Source organism: Pseudophryne corroboree, chromosome 3 (genome assembly GCF_028390025.1).
Source record: "Pseudophryne corroboree isolate aPseCor3 chromosome 3, aPseCor3.hap2, whole genome shotgun sequence".
Taxonomy (NCBI): domain Eukaryota; kingdom Metazoa; phylum Chordata; class Amphibia; order Anura; family Myobatrachidae; genus Pseudophryne; species Pseudophryne corroboree.
In genome coordinates, this window is record NC_086446.1 from 571,362,698 (window position 1) to 571,380,542 (window position 17,845).

Below are 17,845 nucleotides of genomic sequence, written 5' to 3' on the forward strand. Positions count from 1 at the left end.
GTTTGCTAAAATAATAATAAATAGATTTCGTTTAATAAATAATTACAAGAGATTGTAAAGTGGAGTGCTCGGGACAGCATTAATCACGAGGCTTGGAGCAGGTATCACCTGCTCGCAGACAAGGCAAGTTTATTGTTAAATCACCTTCTCTCTACTACTCTGATAACTATGTTATTTCCACAATGACTGGACGCCTATGTTTACTCATAGTTAGCATAGCAAGCACAAAATTACCACAAACCTGATAAAATGTGTAAGGAAAAAACTGTTAGGTTTATACACACACCTGTCTTTGTAGCTTTGCTATAGAATTGGCATTAAATGACCCAGTCAAGGAGGGGCCTTGCACAGTTTACATTGGATTATATTATGCTTCTTTATAACAGGTTTACTGCAATCCCTATCTCCCTGTCCTGTTTGTCTTATTTTATTGAAAACATATGGTAACCAGCTGAACTGTATCCCGAGTTTCATCTGCCAGCAATGGACAGGTTTTGCAATCAGGCACTTGCTTCCATGCTGCTGTAGACACATGGTGCTATTTAATTTGGAGAAGGCCAGTTTGCTTTAGATAACACTTACCTATTATATCCCCCACGCACTTAAACTGTAAAATAATAACACACAAAACAGCAGAGATTCTTAGGAAGGCTGGATGTGTGCGCCACGGATGCCTTCCTGGATAGATGTGGAGAGGGCACCATATGCCACCTTGGAAGGAAAGCAAAGACGCACAGGACACTTGTGTTGGAGGAGACAAAAAGAAATAGCAAAAACAAAACACTGGACTCTTTAAAATGGACACAGTCTTTTTATTTACGCATCCCTAAAATTCCCCACAGAAACAATGGCAAACAAACTCTTGATGTTACTAGAGTGGAAACCAAGGAGATGAGCGGTGTAAGAGTGCATTGCGCGCAAAGGCTACACCTGTTGGGCTTCCTTCCCTGAGAGCACTGGCTTTCCCAAGCCAGTATGTAGACAAGCACTATTAAAATATACTGTGATTTGTGGTGACATATGTTTAGCGAATGTGTGATACTCTTCAGAGACAGACACAGGGAGCAGATGTTCCCACTACCATACCTACTGATAATACCTGTGACCAGCATCTCTCTGTCTTTTCCCCTTTTTTTTATTTCTTAGTTGGAGATGCCAGACCCACTAATCTTACTGACAACGGCCTTACTTCGTGACTTTATTGTCAATTTAACAGATGCACACTTGTCCCCAATGCACACAAACATGCTGTTGTTATCCAGGCATCCATATGCCAGGCTCAAGGTGCACATATGCCCTCTTTGTGAAGGCAAGCTAAATCAAACATTATATTTTATTTGGAAACAAGTAACAAAATCAAGTGGTGGATTGAGCTTGCCATTAACTATATATCTTGCCTTTGTTGAGCTTGAACAGTTCCTTGCGCACTGAGCGTGTTACGAGGGATGGTTGCTGGAGAAGGGCTGGCTCGGTAAGGCTGGAAGAATGCAAAGCAAGGTCGGCCACTGTTTCAGCATGTTAATCATGTACAGCAATATAACGAGGTGGGATGTTTTCTGTGTACCAGGAAACCCCCTGGAGACCTGATGTGGACGTGTTTAGGGCATTGTGTCGGATTGTGGTGCAGGTTTAAGGATACAGACCAGTGCGCTTGCTCAAGGATCCTGCACTTTTGGAAACTAAGCAAGAGTCAAACTTAACTGAAACATAGCATTCAGAGCAGATGTATTTTACAGCCTGGATACTTCAATCACGTTACAACTACTTCTGTAGATTTAGGATATTTACTCGCAAATCATCATCACAATAATACACATTACCATCCAGATCCTTCTTATATCCTCTGGTGCTACATGTATTTCTTTTATTTGCAGTAAACAGTTGTCTATACTGTATATACCTTTTTTTTCAGAGGATACATACTAAAATAGGCTTATTCCACACAACAGACAAGATTAATATCCATACACAATATTCCAAAATCTGTAATTGTTAAAAATTTGCAAATGCAGTAGTTCTTGCAGGTACTGTACGGTTATATGTTCCTGTTATTTTCACTGTTTAGTATAGAACAGCACAATGTGCACATTAGCAATGCATCATTCTGTAGCTATGGCTTTAAGGTTAGTGGTAAACAAAAAACGACTAATGCAGAGGTTCCCAAACTGTGTGCAGTGGCTCCCTGGAGACACTTGCAGGGGTGCCCTGGGTTGGTGGTCCAGGACCAATTCAAATTATTCATGGTCAATATAATAGGCAAAACCAGTGCTGGTGGCTGCCAGTCATAAAATATGTGTCCAAACAGAAGCAAATCTTGTCCCTCACCACACAACTGACCCTAAGGATGACATATAAATGCAATCTACTTAATGTAATATTTATTTCTAAATTTCGCAATAAGAATTTTTTGGCCTAGGGGTGCCGTGAAAAAAATTCTGATATTCTAGGGTGCAGTGATTCAAAAAAGTTTGGAAACCACTGGACTAATGTAGGTATCCTCTACAGAGGGGTATTGCCATTGATATAATTCAGGGCATATTATAATTCATTTAATAACATATCAACTATCAATACTAATTGAATGGCACTGCTACTGTGAATGGTATCGGAATCCCAGCAGTCGACAGCGGCATCCCGACGTTCAGGATCCTGATGGATCTTGGTAAGTATTTTAATGCTACCTCTAAACTACCCCCCCCCCACACACACACACACAGCCTAACCCACCTCTCTCGCACCCTAACTGTCCCCCCCCTGCAGCCTAACTCTGTACCTCTCCCTAGCAACTAGCCCTAACCCAAATACTTACCATTAGGATCCATGGGGATTCTGAATGTTGGGATGCCACTGTCAGCATTCTGACTGTCAGAATTCTATCCACCGGGATCCTGACCGCATCCCCTGCTACTGAATTCACTTTTAGGAGTTAATTCAATTAGGTGCAAGTTGGGTCCTGCCAGCCGTTCTCATGGTGATCTGGTGATCTGTGAATTTAATTTGCGATTAAATTTCAAACTCATGTTGCTTTTTCAGAGGATATTCAAAGTCTTTTGTGTGCACCCCCTGAGCGGGTAAAAAGTAGGAGAAATCTTTATTATAAGGTAAAAATGTCTGACAAAGTGCATAACCTCTGGTTTACTCTTCCCAAGGAATAATCAGGCACTTTGAGTGGTTTAATGGCATAATTTATCCAGGAAGCATTCGATATCCCGGCAGTTGGGATCCCGGCGCTCAGCATACCGGTGCTGGGATCCCGACCACTGGGATACCGACAGCTATTCTTGCTCTTGGGGTGTCCACGACACCCCTGGAGGGAGAGTAAATAGCGTGGCACGCTTAGCGAGCCACCATATCTGCAGCGTGGCGAGCGCATCAAACCCGCAAGGGGCTCTTTTGCGCTCACCCCGCTGACCCCATTCCGGCGGCCGGGATCCCAACCGCCGGGATATCGTAGTAGACCCATTTGTCCAATAAAGACATACATTTTCTGATGAATTTCTCTAAGAAGCACAATCATGGGTTAAATGATGTGGGACAGGTATGTGGCCACTGGTGTATTTATAATGGGTGCATTGTGGGCAGTGCACGTGGGCCACTGGGGTCCAGAGGGGCCCACACCGCGCGCACACACACTGCACCCATTTGTTTCAATACCTACCCTCAGTAGTCCTGCTCTGAGTTTTAGTAAACAATTATGCTTTTGTAAACTCGCTCCTAATTGAATTGACCCCTTAGGGTCACTACCAGAATAATAATACCATTTAAAGATATTATGATCTACAATAAATCATCAAAATAGAACAAAAAATGACAGCAAGGAAAGAAGTGCAAAACATGCTAATCTAAAGACACAAAACAATGTATTCTTAAAAAGATATGTTTTAAAAGTAAGTCTAAACATTTATACCACTGGCAGCAGGAATGACTCCTAGATGGGGTCAAGCAGGTTTAAAATATTGCGGTACCTCTACAACATTATTTTTAGAACAGTGGTGAAGGGTGCAAGTTGCTGTTGCAGCGGCATTGAAATGTCGGCAAAAGCACCACATCTTGCACCTCTTAAAGTCTGCTTTACCCCTGAATTTGCACAATTTTGGATACAGCACTCCTTCCAGGACTCCTTGTTCTTCTTTACACTGAATATAGTTCTTAATGATTAAGGATTAATGCTGTCCTCAATGCTGAGAAATACAGGCATGTACTTATCCATCATGCAATACCATCATGGAGGTGTCAGATTGGCTCCAAATTTATTCTACAACAGGAGAATGACTCCAAACATATGGCCAATGTCATTAAGAACTATCTTCAGTTTAAAAAAAGAACAAGGAGTCCTGGGAGTGATGATATGGCCTCCACAGAGCCCTGATCTCACTATCACTGAGTCTGTCTGCGATTACATGAAGAAAGAGAGAGATATGAGCAAGTCTATTTCCATAGAAGATCTGTGGTTAGTTCTCCAAGATGTTTGGAACAACCTCCCTGCCAAGTTCCTTCAAAACTGTGTGCAAGTGTACCTAGAAGAACTGATGCTGTTTTGGTGGAAAAGGATGGTTACACCAAATATTGATTTGATCTAGATTTCTCTTCTGTTCATTTACTTTGCATTTTGTTAATTGATAAAAATAAACTATTAACACTTCTATTTTTGAAAGCATTTTTACTTTGCAGCCTTTTTTCCACACCTGCCTAAAACTTTTGCACATTACTGTATATAAGCATGTGTAAGGGGCTCTTTTTTACTGTGGTGTAATGTATGTAAGGCTTTAACAGAGCATAATTTGTTTAAGGGGTACTAATGTGTGGTGTAATGTGACTGATGGACACTACTGTGTGGTGTAATGTGAATTGGTATTATTCTATGGACACGCCCCTAGATTTTTGTTGCACGCCTCCAGCACTCCCTTATTGGGCGCCATAAGGTCTAGAACCGGCCCTGAGTACACTGGAATATCATGAATTTCTTAATATATGTGCACTTGACATTACTGCATGGTGACTTCAGTAGGTTGCATTACATAATCTTATTTCCCACAATATGGGCATAGTTGGTCACAGCACTTCCTAACACAGTAATAAAGCATCAACAGGGCCGGTGCAAGATCTCTCTGTACCCTAGCCAAAGCTTCAGTCTAGCGCCCCCTAACTCGCACCCCCCCCCCCTTCCTTTCATCACCACCTCTCGCAGGGGAGATGCAGGTGACCACTAGGTGGGCTGGGGTAAAATGCATCTTTATACATATACAGAGAAAAAGGACAACACTCAAAGACTTTAAAGTGAAAAAGTATATTGTAAACAAAGTCACAAATTCCTTAAGTGATGACCATTTTTATATATACACTGCATATGGGGTCTGGTGGGGATATTTAATTGTATGTGTAATGTGTATACATACATACATACATACATACATACATACATGTATTTGTGTGCTCCTTATTGTGTTCCATCCCTCCCCCATCTGTAAATTCATTACTGACACCCCCCCTCCTCCATATGTTTTGTATTGTGCCCCAGTGCCTGTGTTTTCCTATTACGCTGTTTACAAGTGTAAACCACCAATCAGACTGTAATATCTGTACTGTCTGTGGTCCCGCAGAACCCCCATGAGTTACTTACCCTAAGTTGATTCCTTGTTTTCCCTACTAATTGGCATGGTGCTTCTTCCAGGCAGCAGCAGCATTACATTGACACTGCTGGGAGCAGACATGAAGTCAGGTGTTGCTTGCTGCTGGAGACCTGGGATCTAGGGGCCTGGAGGAGGTGCATCCGACCCTAACCAATATGATGCCCTAGGCAAGATTTTGTCTTGTGCCCCCTTGCACAGACACTAGTTCCGCCTCTGACTCTGTACCCCTTTCCCAGCACCATCACCCCTCACCCATAGCAGTCCTCATTTTGGTGCTCCTACCCCCTATATTTTAAATAGGAACAGTGTGCACATTCCTGTGCGCAGCCCAAAACGGGGCGTGTTCTTGCTGGAAAGGGGCATGGCCACAAAATAATACCCCCGGTTGAAATTACGCCACACAGTACTGCAACTTTATTCACATTATATCATGCAATAATGTCTCTTATTCAAGTTACATCACACAGTAGTACCACATTATTCCTCACAGTAGTGCCCCTTATTCACATTACACCACATCATATTGCTCTTTATTCACATTAGACCACACACTAGTGCCCTTTCTATATGTTACACCACAAAGTAGTACACCTTATACACATAATGCCGTACATTAGTAATGCATTTCGTACGCAGATAGAGCCGCAGTAACACACACAATATAGGCATGCTCAATATCATTTTAATCAGCAGAAGCTGCTTGTGCCCCATGGCATTCCAAATGCCCTAGGCATTTGCCTAGTTTGCCTATGCCTAGGACAGGCTCTGGATCAGGGCTTTGAGGAGCCATAGTTACATCCGCCTCCTATGTGCCTTCACATGACTTGATATTACACGTGTCAGCACACAGCTAGCGCTGAGACACTATGTGGTACAGCCTGATCGTAGCAGCTGAATCTGATTAGACCCGCAGCAGCAGCCAGCGAAGTGTAAAAGGAGGAGGCCGCACACAGAGACATCCTTCAGTATTTTGCTAAATTAATTCAGTGGTGCCAACCCCCCAGAGACCGGTGCCCATAGGCAGCCGCCTAAAGCTGCCTAATGGTAAAGCCGGCCCTAAGCATCAAAGCATCAATATATCCACCCAGGTCCACATATCGGGGTCATTCAGGTGCCGTTGCACCTGACACCATTGGCGCAAATACAGATTTTCGGTACTTTGCATAACACAGACTTGTTCTTCAGGTGCGCAAACAGGTCCTGCGGCATTGGACACAGGCTGGCATCAGACTGTCCTTGTGTTGACAGTTTGATGCTGTTTCAGGAAGGGGGCGGCTCCGGGCTCTGTTTGGACAAACGGAGGTGTGTTGCTGAAATTTAGGGGGTGGGAAGAGTCCAGAGATCTCTGTCATAGGACGGAAATTTCATGGCCTCTGCGACGGGCGGCTTGAGTGGCACCCTGGGATCTGCAAGCCACCCAATGGTGGGTGCTTTGATCTGTACCAGGGATGAAGGTCAGATCATTACTGCTGCAGGAGCCGTCTGCACGTAATAGATGCCTCCTACTGTGTCTACATACAGCTCTATAACTGCTGCTTATAATTAAGTAACAATGATAGCTAATCTAACTGCGCCTGAATGACCCTCATTATCCCATGCAAAATTACCTCATTCTGTGTTTTTCACACAGGTCCATGAGAAAATTGATGCACAAATGCATTTTCAGCACCAATTATGGGACTCTTACTTTGTGATTCCAGCTTGTTAATGACCTGATTATGGGACTGATGCAGAGTGGAATTCAATTTGGATGCCATTGCTCCTCATTTTGTGCACACAAGTAAATGCATATTTACGCCCTTTTTCAGAACTGCAGAATCTATGCAGTCAGACAGCCACTACTGAACGCTTAGTTTCATAGCGGTTATCATTATCACTGCACCAGTGGCACCACGGCTGAGTGTGTGTGGTTGGGTGTGTGTGTGTGGGGGGTGGGGTGGAGATGGTACTAATTACCGAGTCCAGGTCTGATGGAGAGGTCCAGGACTCATCCCCCCCCACCCCCGCCCTTTCATGGCACCTGTATTTTTTTCCTACGAGTGCATGGCCATGCCTCCTGGGATTAGGTACCCCCCCCCCACCTCCCAAAAAATTCCTGGGCCCAGCCAGGCTCTCTATTGTCCTCCACTGCACACTTGCACTATTCTTATCCTTAGATGCACTTGAAAGCAGGCGCATATAAGCATATGAACAACTCTGCATAGCCTGCAGCTCCACCAACACTCCCTCTTTGCAGTTTGCCTATGTGAGAAGGCCACATTACAGCCCAGTTTTGCTCCATCAATCACAAAGGAAAATGTCACTAAAATGCTCATGACTCAGCATCGCCCCATATACAATATACAGTATGTTCAGCAAACAGACTTCTAAATAAACAGTGTAACATAATTTATTCACTGAGAAATACAGTAAGGGGTCTACATAAGACCCTTGTCAAATTTTCCTTAATAACTACCAATAATTTATTGCTACTATTCTGGTAATAAAATACTGTATATTTTGGGAATGTATTCTTCTTGTCATCTGCTCTAAAAGATAAAAAAAACTACTCACAGTGGCTAAAGGTCACTCTTCAGGGATCTTGCCCATCTCCCTTATGGCCCATGTGCGGCCACAGTATTGGCTGCTTGATAGGCATCTGAAGATCTGTAACGAGTGAATTTACTACGGTGCAGGTTTATAGAATTGGAGCTGTTGCCCATAGCAACCAATCAGATTCTAGCTATTATCTTGTAGAAAGTGCTAGATGAATTATAGGCAGAATTTGATTGGTTGCTATGGGCAACATCTCCACCTCTATAAACCTGCAGTTTAGTAAATATAACCCTTAACATCTCGAGTCCTACTGAATAAAAGCGCTCTCTAGATAAAATGATTAAACTTACAATGGATATTGTCATCTTTAGATAGTTTTAGCTGTCAAGGCCAAACTCCAAAAAGCTGTGTTTTTTAGAGCTTAGAAACTTGCCCAAAATCGCAGTCTCCATTTAGATTAATAATGAGGTCTATGGTATCTTCCACTATATAACTGAATATGGCAATATGTTTACTTGTTCAATAGCAGGTATACGTAAGCTATCCTAAATGCCCATTTCCGCATGATTTTAGGCTTAATAAATCCCTTAATGTCTTTATTTGGGTAAACCTAAGTGTGCATTTACCGACTGTACTGAAGAATTCATTGTCTCTATAGCTAAATTAAAACCCTTCAAACTGCATCTGTGAAAAGCAAACAGATGTGTGTAGCTTATCCAGGCAGTATACCTGTCCCTCTCAACACCTGATGATAGAGAGCACAAAGTGTATGGTGGCATACAGTACAAGTCAAGAGCCACTTGATTGTTATGTAATGTTGATGGATTCCTGGGTACAGCATGCACTTTAGCACTTTCATAAAAGCCCTAGAAGAGCTGTTTTAGCTGTTTTTTTTGTTTTCCATGCATAGCAATCCTCACGATCACAACCAGATGGTTACGTGCGCCTCATATGCCACTTATTTACATTTGTGTAGATTCCGTATTGATGGTACAGTACTTATCATTGCTGCTGTCCACAAGAAAATGTCTCCACTGATAATGGACATATGCAATTTAGAAAAAATAAATTCCAAATGGTCATGCAAACAACACCGTTTGTGTTCAATGCTTTCTAGACTTAATCATCAAATGAGCACCAGATTGTAGCAGACTGATTTTAGTGTGGGACAAATGTGCTTATAACATCATATAAAGCAACTGGATGCAAAATGTGCAAATGTAAAAAAAAAATGTTTTGAAGAAGCCTGGGGTCTGCACAACCTGATTTACAATTTAGAGAGTCTGGCACCACCTTGTCCAAATCTAAAATTAAGTTTAAAATGAAATTGGCAAGTGTTAGAATACAGCATGCATGGAGTGTTTAGCATTTGCCCTGCATACAAAAAATGTTTGCTAGTATGAAAATTCTTCCACGAATAAAAACAATTTGCAACACTAAATCAGCCCCAAAGTAGGCAACGGTCCTGGACCCAGATAGGATCACTTATGAACCGGTTCTTTATTTATTCAAGTGAGTGCTAGAGTATTTGTACAATCTATTTGACACCTATAAACGCTGTCTTTCTGTCAATCACCTTGCGATCGGCTGTGCAAATGGATTCTTCGTTAAATCCATCACCCAGCACAGATCATCTTTGTACCCGTACGACGTGCCTGTGCATTGCAGTGCATACGCAGTTTTGCTGATTTTTGACCTGATCGCAGCGCTGCAAAAAATAGCTAGCGTGCGATCAACTCGGAACGACCCCCTTGGTCTGTGCCTGGCCTCGCAGGTTGGTGATTTGTCTGAAGGGATACAAGGAGAAAAGTGTAATCATCACTTATAAGTCCAAGGGTTTTATATTAGAAGTATTGGATTCTAAAACCTGGTGCTTCCGCTCATAATTATGTGCACAATTTAAAAGGCCAACGCTTTTACTAGAAGAGTTTTGCTAGCAAAATCATTGCCCTTTTACATTTTGGCCATAATTATGATAGAAAGCATCGAGTTCTTAGTAAATAAACCTCCAAAGTCCTACCATTCGAGGTTCAGCCTCTTCATTCACTCAAACATTTACATTTGGGAAGCAGTTAATTTCCCAAGCGACGGTTTCCCGACGGTCGAAATACAGACGCCAGAATCCTGACAGCAGGAGAAATGCAGACAGCCGGTATTCCCACTTGGGTGGTGGGCCCACACCATCCCCAAGGGGCAATATAATAGTGTGGCGAAGCGTGGCGAGCACAGTGAGCCCACGAGGGGACTCACTGCCCAAAGGGCAATATAATAGTGTGGCGAAGCGCGGCGAGCACAGCGAGCCCACGAGGGGACTCGCTGCCTCAATAGGGTATTTTTACAAAGGTGGGAGTTTTTTAGAACTGGTGATGTTGCCCATAGAAACCAATCAGATTCTATTTAGCATTTATCTAGCTGCTTCTAGAAGATAATAGATATAATCTGATTGGTTGCTATGGGCAACGTCACCAGTTCTAAAAAAACTCCCACCTTAGTGAATTTACTCCAATGTCGGGATTCTGGCTGTCGGGATTCCAGCATCGGTCTCCTGACCGCCGGGATCCCGACTATCAGAATTTCATTCCGTGCCCTGACATTTACCTACTAAAATACTTTTATGTTGGGCTTCAGGAAAGTCTTTTGGGAGAATGAGGGGACATTTGGAATGTCATTATTATTTTTCTGTCTTTAAATGTTTTCATTATATTGATTTGAAGGGTACAGTACCTAGAAAAGTGCTTTCCCAATAATTATATGTGCAAATATGTTCCTCAGATGTGGTAAAAAAAAGAACACTGTATTTATGGACAAATTAAAACAAGTGTAGTTTCTGTCCTTCTGTTGTATTTAATTCCTCTCATCCTGACCAAAGAAAATAAATAAGAATGTGAATGCAAACGTACACAGGCTCATATGCTTAACCCATACTCTGCAATGAATGCCCCTGATTCCTCTAACTCTATCCAACCAACTGTGCCAATTTTATACTCCTGCAGGAGCAGCTTCCCGTTCACTTTCCTATAACAAAAACCAATGTATTTGTGGAAAAGTGGCAGGCTGGCAGCATGAAGTCACAAAAGTAAATGTAACTGAACCTTATGCTGTTATGATCTATGCAATATTTGTGACTGTTCAGTCCAAGCACTGATAGTGTGGTTTTGATTTCAACTGTGTAGCTGTTTGGTCTCTGTATACGGTCAAGCATCAGGATTAAACTGTGTGGGCCGGCGTTTCAAAATGCACTCTTACAAATATTGGGCATTAAAAAAAACTGTGGCACAGCAAAAAGAAGGCTAATTAATGTGGCAGACCACTGACCCCAGTGGCAAACGCAGGATTTCTAGAGGGGGGTTTCCAAACGCAATCCACTATCTCCCGCTCTGCGGAACGTTGAAGCAAGTGCAGGAGCCTGGGGGAGCAGTAGAAGAACCTAGTAATGACCTTGCACATTAATACACACATTGGTCTTTTTATACACTGGATACTGTATGGAATACAGTGTTAATATTTAACAGTATAACTGGTCTATAGTATAGCCTGTATCAAACATATTTAAATAATATAAATATAATAAGTTGTCAGGAAAAGATTAAATATGCCATAATAAATAAATAAATATACAAAACATAATAGAGCCAGTACTGCATTTTCTAAGCACACATTCTCCAACCTCATGGTAAGGCTCCTATCTTTTCTTCCTGGCAGCTGCTCTCTGGTCCAGTGCACTGATCAAGGACTCCACACACATAGCAAACATGGTAGAAGAAGCTGCTACCACTGGGCATGTGCAGCAGCTCTGCTCTGTCCCTTATACTGCATGATGTGGCAGCAGCTCTAGTAATTGTATTACATACTATTGCTGTTGTCATAATTTGAGAAACTTGCTAAGAGGAGGGGTTTCTGGGCAACCGGAAACCCCCCCTGCGTTTGCCTATGGACCCCTATGTACCAAACTCCTTAAACCACTTTATGCCTATGAAGGCATATTCACAAGAGAGGGATTTTACAATCTCTCTCCTGAAGACTCTGGCCACCTCCAGAAACTGACACTGTGCACATGCGCAGTGTCCGTTTACCATGGAAGAGTCTATCACCAATGTGAAATACTCCTCTGATGCCTCCAGGATCTATGTAACTAGCAATGACAGCGGTTTTCACTACCACCATCCCTGTGAATTACTGTACACTTAGGAGTCTATTCATGAAGCAGCGAAAAGTGTGGAGAAGCGAGCCAGTGAAGAAGTTATTTTATAGAAAGCACTTTATAAATGTTACCTCAACACTAATTGGTTGCCATGGGCAACTTCACTGATTCACTACTCCACTCTTTTCACTGCTTCATGAATAGACCCCTTAGTACATTGGTCAGTCCCGTAATTATTAATACATAGGTCCCTCCCGCGGCGGTGACTTGCGCCATTTTACACCAGGAACACTGCTGTTTGCTGTGCTCAGTGGCATCGACAGTGGGGGAGATCAGGTACAAATTACCCGGACCAGGCTGCTGGAGGGTCTGATACCCATACTTACCGACTTCTGGGCTGCTCTCTCCGGGAGAGAGCAGCCCGTCGGCTCAGCAGGGGGGGCTGGCAGTCAGGTGACGCGCAAGAGGGGCGGGCCGAAGGCGGAACGGGGGCGGGCTGGAGGCGGAACGGGGACGGGACGGAGACGGAACGGGGCGTGGCTTTTGGAACGCGTCATTTAAGCCACGCCCCCGCTGTGTAATGCCGCGATTACCGGCATTATACAGCAGGGGGCGTGGTTACGATGACGCGATTCAACAAGAATCGCGTCATCGCCTGCCCGGACCGCCCACTTTACTCGTTAAGTGGGCCTCCAGTATACCTGTATACCTGTGCCGTTGCTGGCGTACATCTACATGGTGATATTTTCGGGAAGCTGGTACCGCACATAGAAAGCAAAAACTCTGGCACTGTGCACTGCCTACCCTGTATTAAAATTGCACCCTGTGGAGAGCACAAGGGTCCAGAATTATATTGTACAGGTTGAGTATCCCATATCCAAATATTCCGAAATACAGAATATTCCGAAATACGGACTTTTTTGAGTGAGAGTGAGATAGTGAAACCTTTGTTTTTTGATGGCTCAATGTACACAAACTTTGTTTAATACACAAAGTTATTAATAATATTGTATTAAATGACCTTCAGGCTGTGTATATAAGGTGTATATGAAACATAAATGAAATGTGTGAATGTACACACACTTTGTTTAATGCACAAAGTTATAAAAAAATATTGGCTAAAATTACCTTCAGGCTGTGTGTTTAGGGTGTATATGTAACATAAATGCATTCTGTGCTTAGATTTAGGTCCCATCATCATAAGATCTCATTATGGTATCTAATTATTCCAAAATACGGAAAAATCCGATATCCAAAATACCTCTGGTCCCAAGCATTTTGGATAAGGGATACTCAACCTGTATTCATATCTTTATAGCAAAGGGTGTCACCACGACGCCCCCTTTTTTTTTTTTTTACATGTGGTCAGCCAATGGTTCAGTAAGCAGAACAGGAATGTTATCTATATAGCAAGGCTTCTCAGTCACCAGATCTCAACCCAAGCAAGCATTTATGGGACAACACTTTGGAAAGCATTTTCCACCATTATCATCATTCAGAAACCACTGAGTGCTTTGTTTATGGATGGAAGAATGGTGTGCAATATATTCCTCAGGCGTGGTCATTTAAAGTTGGAATCCTCCAGCACCATCCACAAGTTATAGAATACTGTGCAACAAGGTGTTTATTTTTCATTGTGGCTCAACTATTTTTCACACAGCCTTGGATGAAAGCCTCCTATTGGCCTTCAGTTTACACCCACTTTCAGTGGAAATATAAATTATGAATGTCAGAGTGAAAGAGAAATAAGGAGAGCACTGATGTACAGATATAAAACCAATCATATAGAACACTGGGGGTCATTCCGAGTTGATCGCTAGCTGCATTTGTTTGTAGCGCAGTGATCAGGCTAAAAAAATGGCAATTCTGCGCATGCATATGCGGTGCAATGCGCACGCGTGACGTATGGGCACAACGAACGATGCAGTTTTGCACAGGGTCTAGCGATGCATTTCAGTCGCACTGCTTGCCGTAGAGTGATTGACATGAAGGGGGAATTTCTGGGTGGCAACTGACTGTTTTCAGGGAGTGTTTGGAAAAACGCAGGCATGCCAGGGAAAATGCAGGTGTGGCTGGGCGAACGCTGGGCGGGTGTGTGACGTCAAATCCGGAACTGAATAGTTTGAAGTGATCGCAAGAGTAGGTTTTGAGCTAATCTAAAACTACACAATTTTTTTTTGCAGGCGCTCTGCGATACAACCGTTCGCACTTCTGCTAAGCTAAAATACACACCCAGTGGGCGGCGGCATAGCGTTTGCACGGCTGCTAAAAACTGCTAGCGAGCAATCAACTTGGAATGACCCCCACTGTGCAAAACAGATTAGTGGAAAATGAATGAGCAAAAAGGTCCTACATTCCTTAAACCTATACTGATATTACAGTATTTAGAAATTTTTCCTGAATAGTACCTTCAGCTTCTTCTACACCAGGAATGACCAAGCATAGGACAAATGCTATTACCCTTCTGTATTTTTTCCCTGTTTCACAAAGCGATGCTGCCCTTCTGTATGATTTGCCCTCTGCTTCACAAAGCCATAGTGCCCTTCTGTATGATTTGCCCTCTGCTTCACAAAGCCATAGTGCCCTTCTGTATGATTTGCCCTCTGCTTCAGAAAGCCATAGTGCCCTTCTGTATGATTTGCCCTCTGCTTCACAAAGCCATAGTGCCCTTCTGTATGATTTGCCCTCTGCTTCAGAAAGCCATAGTGCCCTTCTGTATGATTTGCCCTCTGCTTCACAAAGCCATAGTGCCCTTCTGTATGATTTGCCCTCTGCTTCACAAAGCCATGCCACCCTTCTGTATGATTTGCTGTCTGCTTCATAAAATTGTGATGCCCTTCTGTATGATTTGCCCTCTGCTTCACAAGCTGTGCCACCCTTCAGTATGATTTGCCCCCTGCTACACAAAGCCAAGCCATGCCACCCTTCTGTATGATTTGTCCCCTGCTTCATAAGGCCAAGTTGTGTCTCCCATCTGAATGATTTGTCCCCTGCTTCACAAAGTCATGCCACCCCAATTAGTGCACCGGAACCCCAATTAGTGCACCGTGTCCCCTCACATGGCACGCTTCTCTCACCATGTTTCGGGCAAGGTGCCTCACTCTGCTACCACTGCGCTCGGTACCAGGGCCGGTGGAAAGTTTCTCGGCACCCCAGGAAAAACTTAAGCCTACCCCCCCCCCTCCTTATTCACGTTACGTTACAGTAGTGGCTCTTATTGATGTTGCGTCACACAGTAGTGCCTCTTATTCACGTTACATCACACAGTAGTGCCCCTTAATCACGTTACATCACACAGTAGTGCCCCTTATTCACATTACACCACAGTAGAGCCCATTTACATTAAACCACACAGTAGAGTCAATTCACATCCTGCCACATAGTAGTACTCCTTATACACATTATGCCACACAGTAATAGTGCCCCATATAACACTATATGCCATAAAGTAATGCCCCCTATACATTATGCCACACAGTAATGCCCCCTATACATTATTCCACTCAGTAATGCCACTTACATTATACCAGATAGTATGAGACGAAAATCACATTATAGCACACGGTATGAGCCGCAATTCACATTATACCACACGGTATGAGCTGAAATTCAAATTATAGCACACAGTATGAGCCGAAATTCACATTATACCACACAGTATGAGCCGAAATTCACATTATAGCATACAGAATGAGCCAAAATTCACATTATGCCACATGGAATGAGACAAAATTCAAGGAGAGTGACAGCAGGGAAATAGGGAGAGGGAGAGTGACAGGGAAAGTGATAGCAGGGGCATAGGAACAGGGAGAGTGACAGAGGGACAGGGAAAGTGACAGCAGGGACATAGGGATAGGAAGAGTGACAGGAAAAGTGATAGCAGGGACATAGGGATAGGAAGAGTGACAGAGGGACAGGGAAAGTGACAGCAGGGACATAGGGGCAGGGAGAGAGAAAGGCAGCAGGGTAAGCAGTGGCGTAACTTCAGCTCAATTGCCCAGAGGCAAGAAAAATGTTGTGCCCCCCCCCTGCAAAAAATATTTGTATTTTACTGACTACTTGCCCTGTGTGAGTGATAACCCCCTTCCCCTGTGTGAGCCATGCACCCCCCCCCACCACACACACACACACACACACACACACACACACACACACACACACACACACACACACACTTCTCCTGTGTGAGTGATATCACCCTCTTCCTCCTTTTCTGAGCCATGTCCCCCTTCCTACTGTGTAAGAGACAGGGAGGGGGAGAGATACTGGGAAAGAAAGAAAGAGATGAGGGAGAGACATGGAGAGAGAGACAGAGATAAGGAGAGAGAGAAGTGAGGCAGAGAGGGAGAGAGAAGCAGAGACAGAGAGAGAGAGATGAGGGAGAGAGACGAGGGACAGAGGGAGAGGAGGGAGGAGGAGAGAGAGATGAGGGAGAGAGACAAGGGAGAGAGAGATACGAGGGAGATGAGAGAGAGATGGACGAGAAAGAGAGAGAGAGACAGAGAGAGACAGATGGAGAGACAGACGGAGAGAGAGATGAGGGAGGTACAGAGACGAGGGAGAGACAGAGGCGAGGGAGAGACAGAGATGGGGAGAGAGGGGCGAGGGAGGGGAGAGAGACAGAAAGATAGATGCAGAGACAGGGAGAGAGAGAAGCGAGGGAGAGAGATGCAGAGACAGGGACAGATACAGGGAGAAGGAGAGAGACAGGGAGAGACGAGGGAGAGAGACCGATGGAGAGAAAGAGACGTGGGAGAAAGACAGGGAGAGGGAGATAGAGATGGGACACAGACAGGGAAAGGAGAGAGAGAGAGAGAGAGACAGGGAGAGAGAGCGTGATGGAGAGAGAGACGTGAGAGAGAGACAGGGAGAGGGACACAGAGATAGGGAGAGAGAGAAGACAGGGAGAGAGATGGAAAGGGAGAGAGACAGGGACACAGACAGGGAAAGGGAAATAGAGACAGGGAGAGAGAGACGAGGGAGACAGACAGGGAGAGAGAGGAGGAAGACAGACAGGGAGAGACAGATGGGGAGAGAGAGAAGCGAGGGAAAGGGGGAGAGAGTGAGAGGGAGAGAGATGCAGACAGGGAGAGTGCGAGACAGAGGGAGAGAGACGCAGAGACAGGGAGACAGAGCCGGGAGAAAAAGAGAGACAGGGAGAAAGAGGGAACAGCACAGGGTGAGGTGCATGGAACCTTTGCCGCTCTGCGGGACTCTGGGTGATGAAGATGGGCACCAAGGGTGCCACACACTGACGCTCCTCCTTATGTGGTCGGGCGGCTGTGATCTCACCTCTAGAGTTTCCTGCACAAGAGCCGCAAAATATCTGCACAGTCCACACTTACCCTCCCTCCTTGTCCGTCATGATGCTCGCTGGTAGCTGTGTTGCGGCGCTTCTTCCGGCCTCGCTGTCCGGACGATGTACCCCTCTCTCAGTCAGGGGGCTGGTTGTGGGGGCAGCTCCTCCCCGTGTCCATGGTCTCCGCTCTGCTCCTCCTGCTAATGTTCCCTGCCTCCCCATGTCTCGCTTATTCCGCAG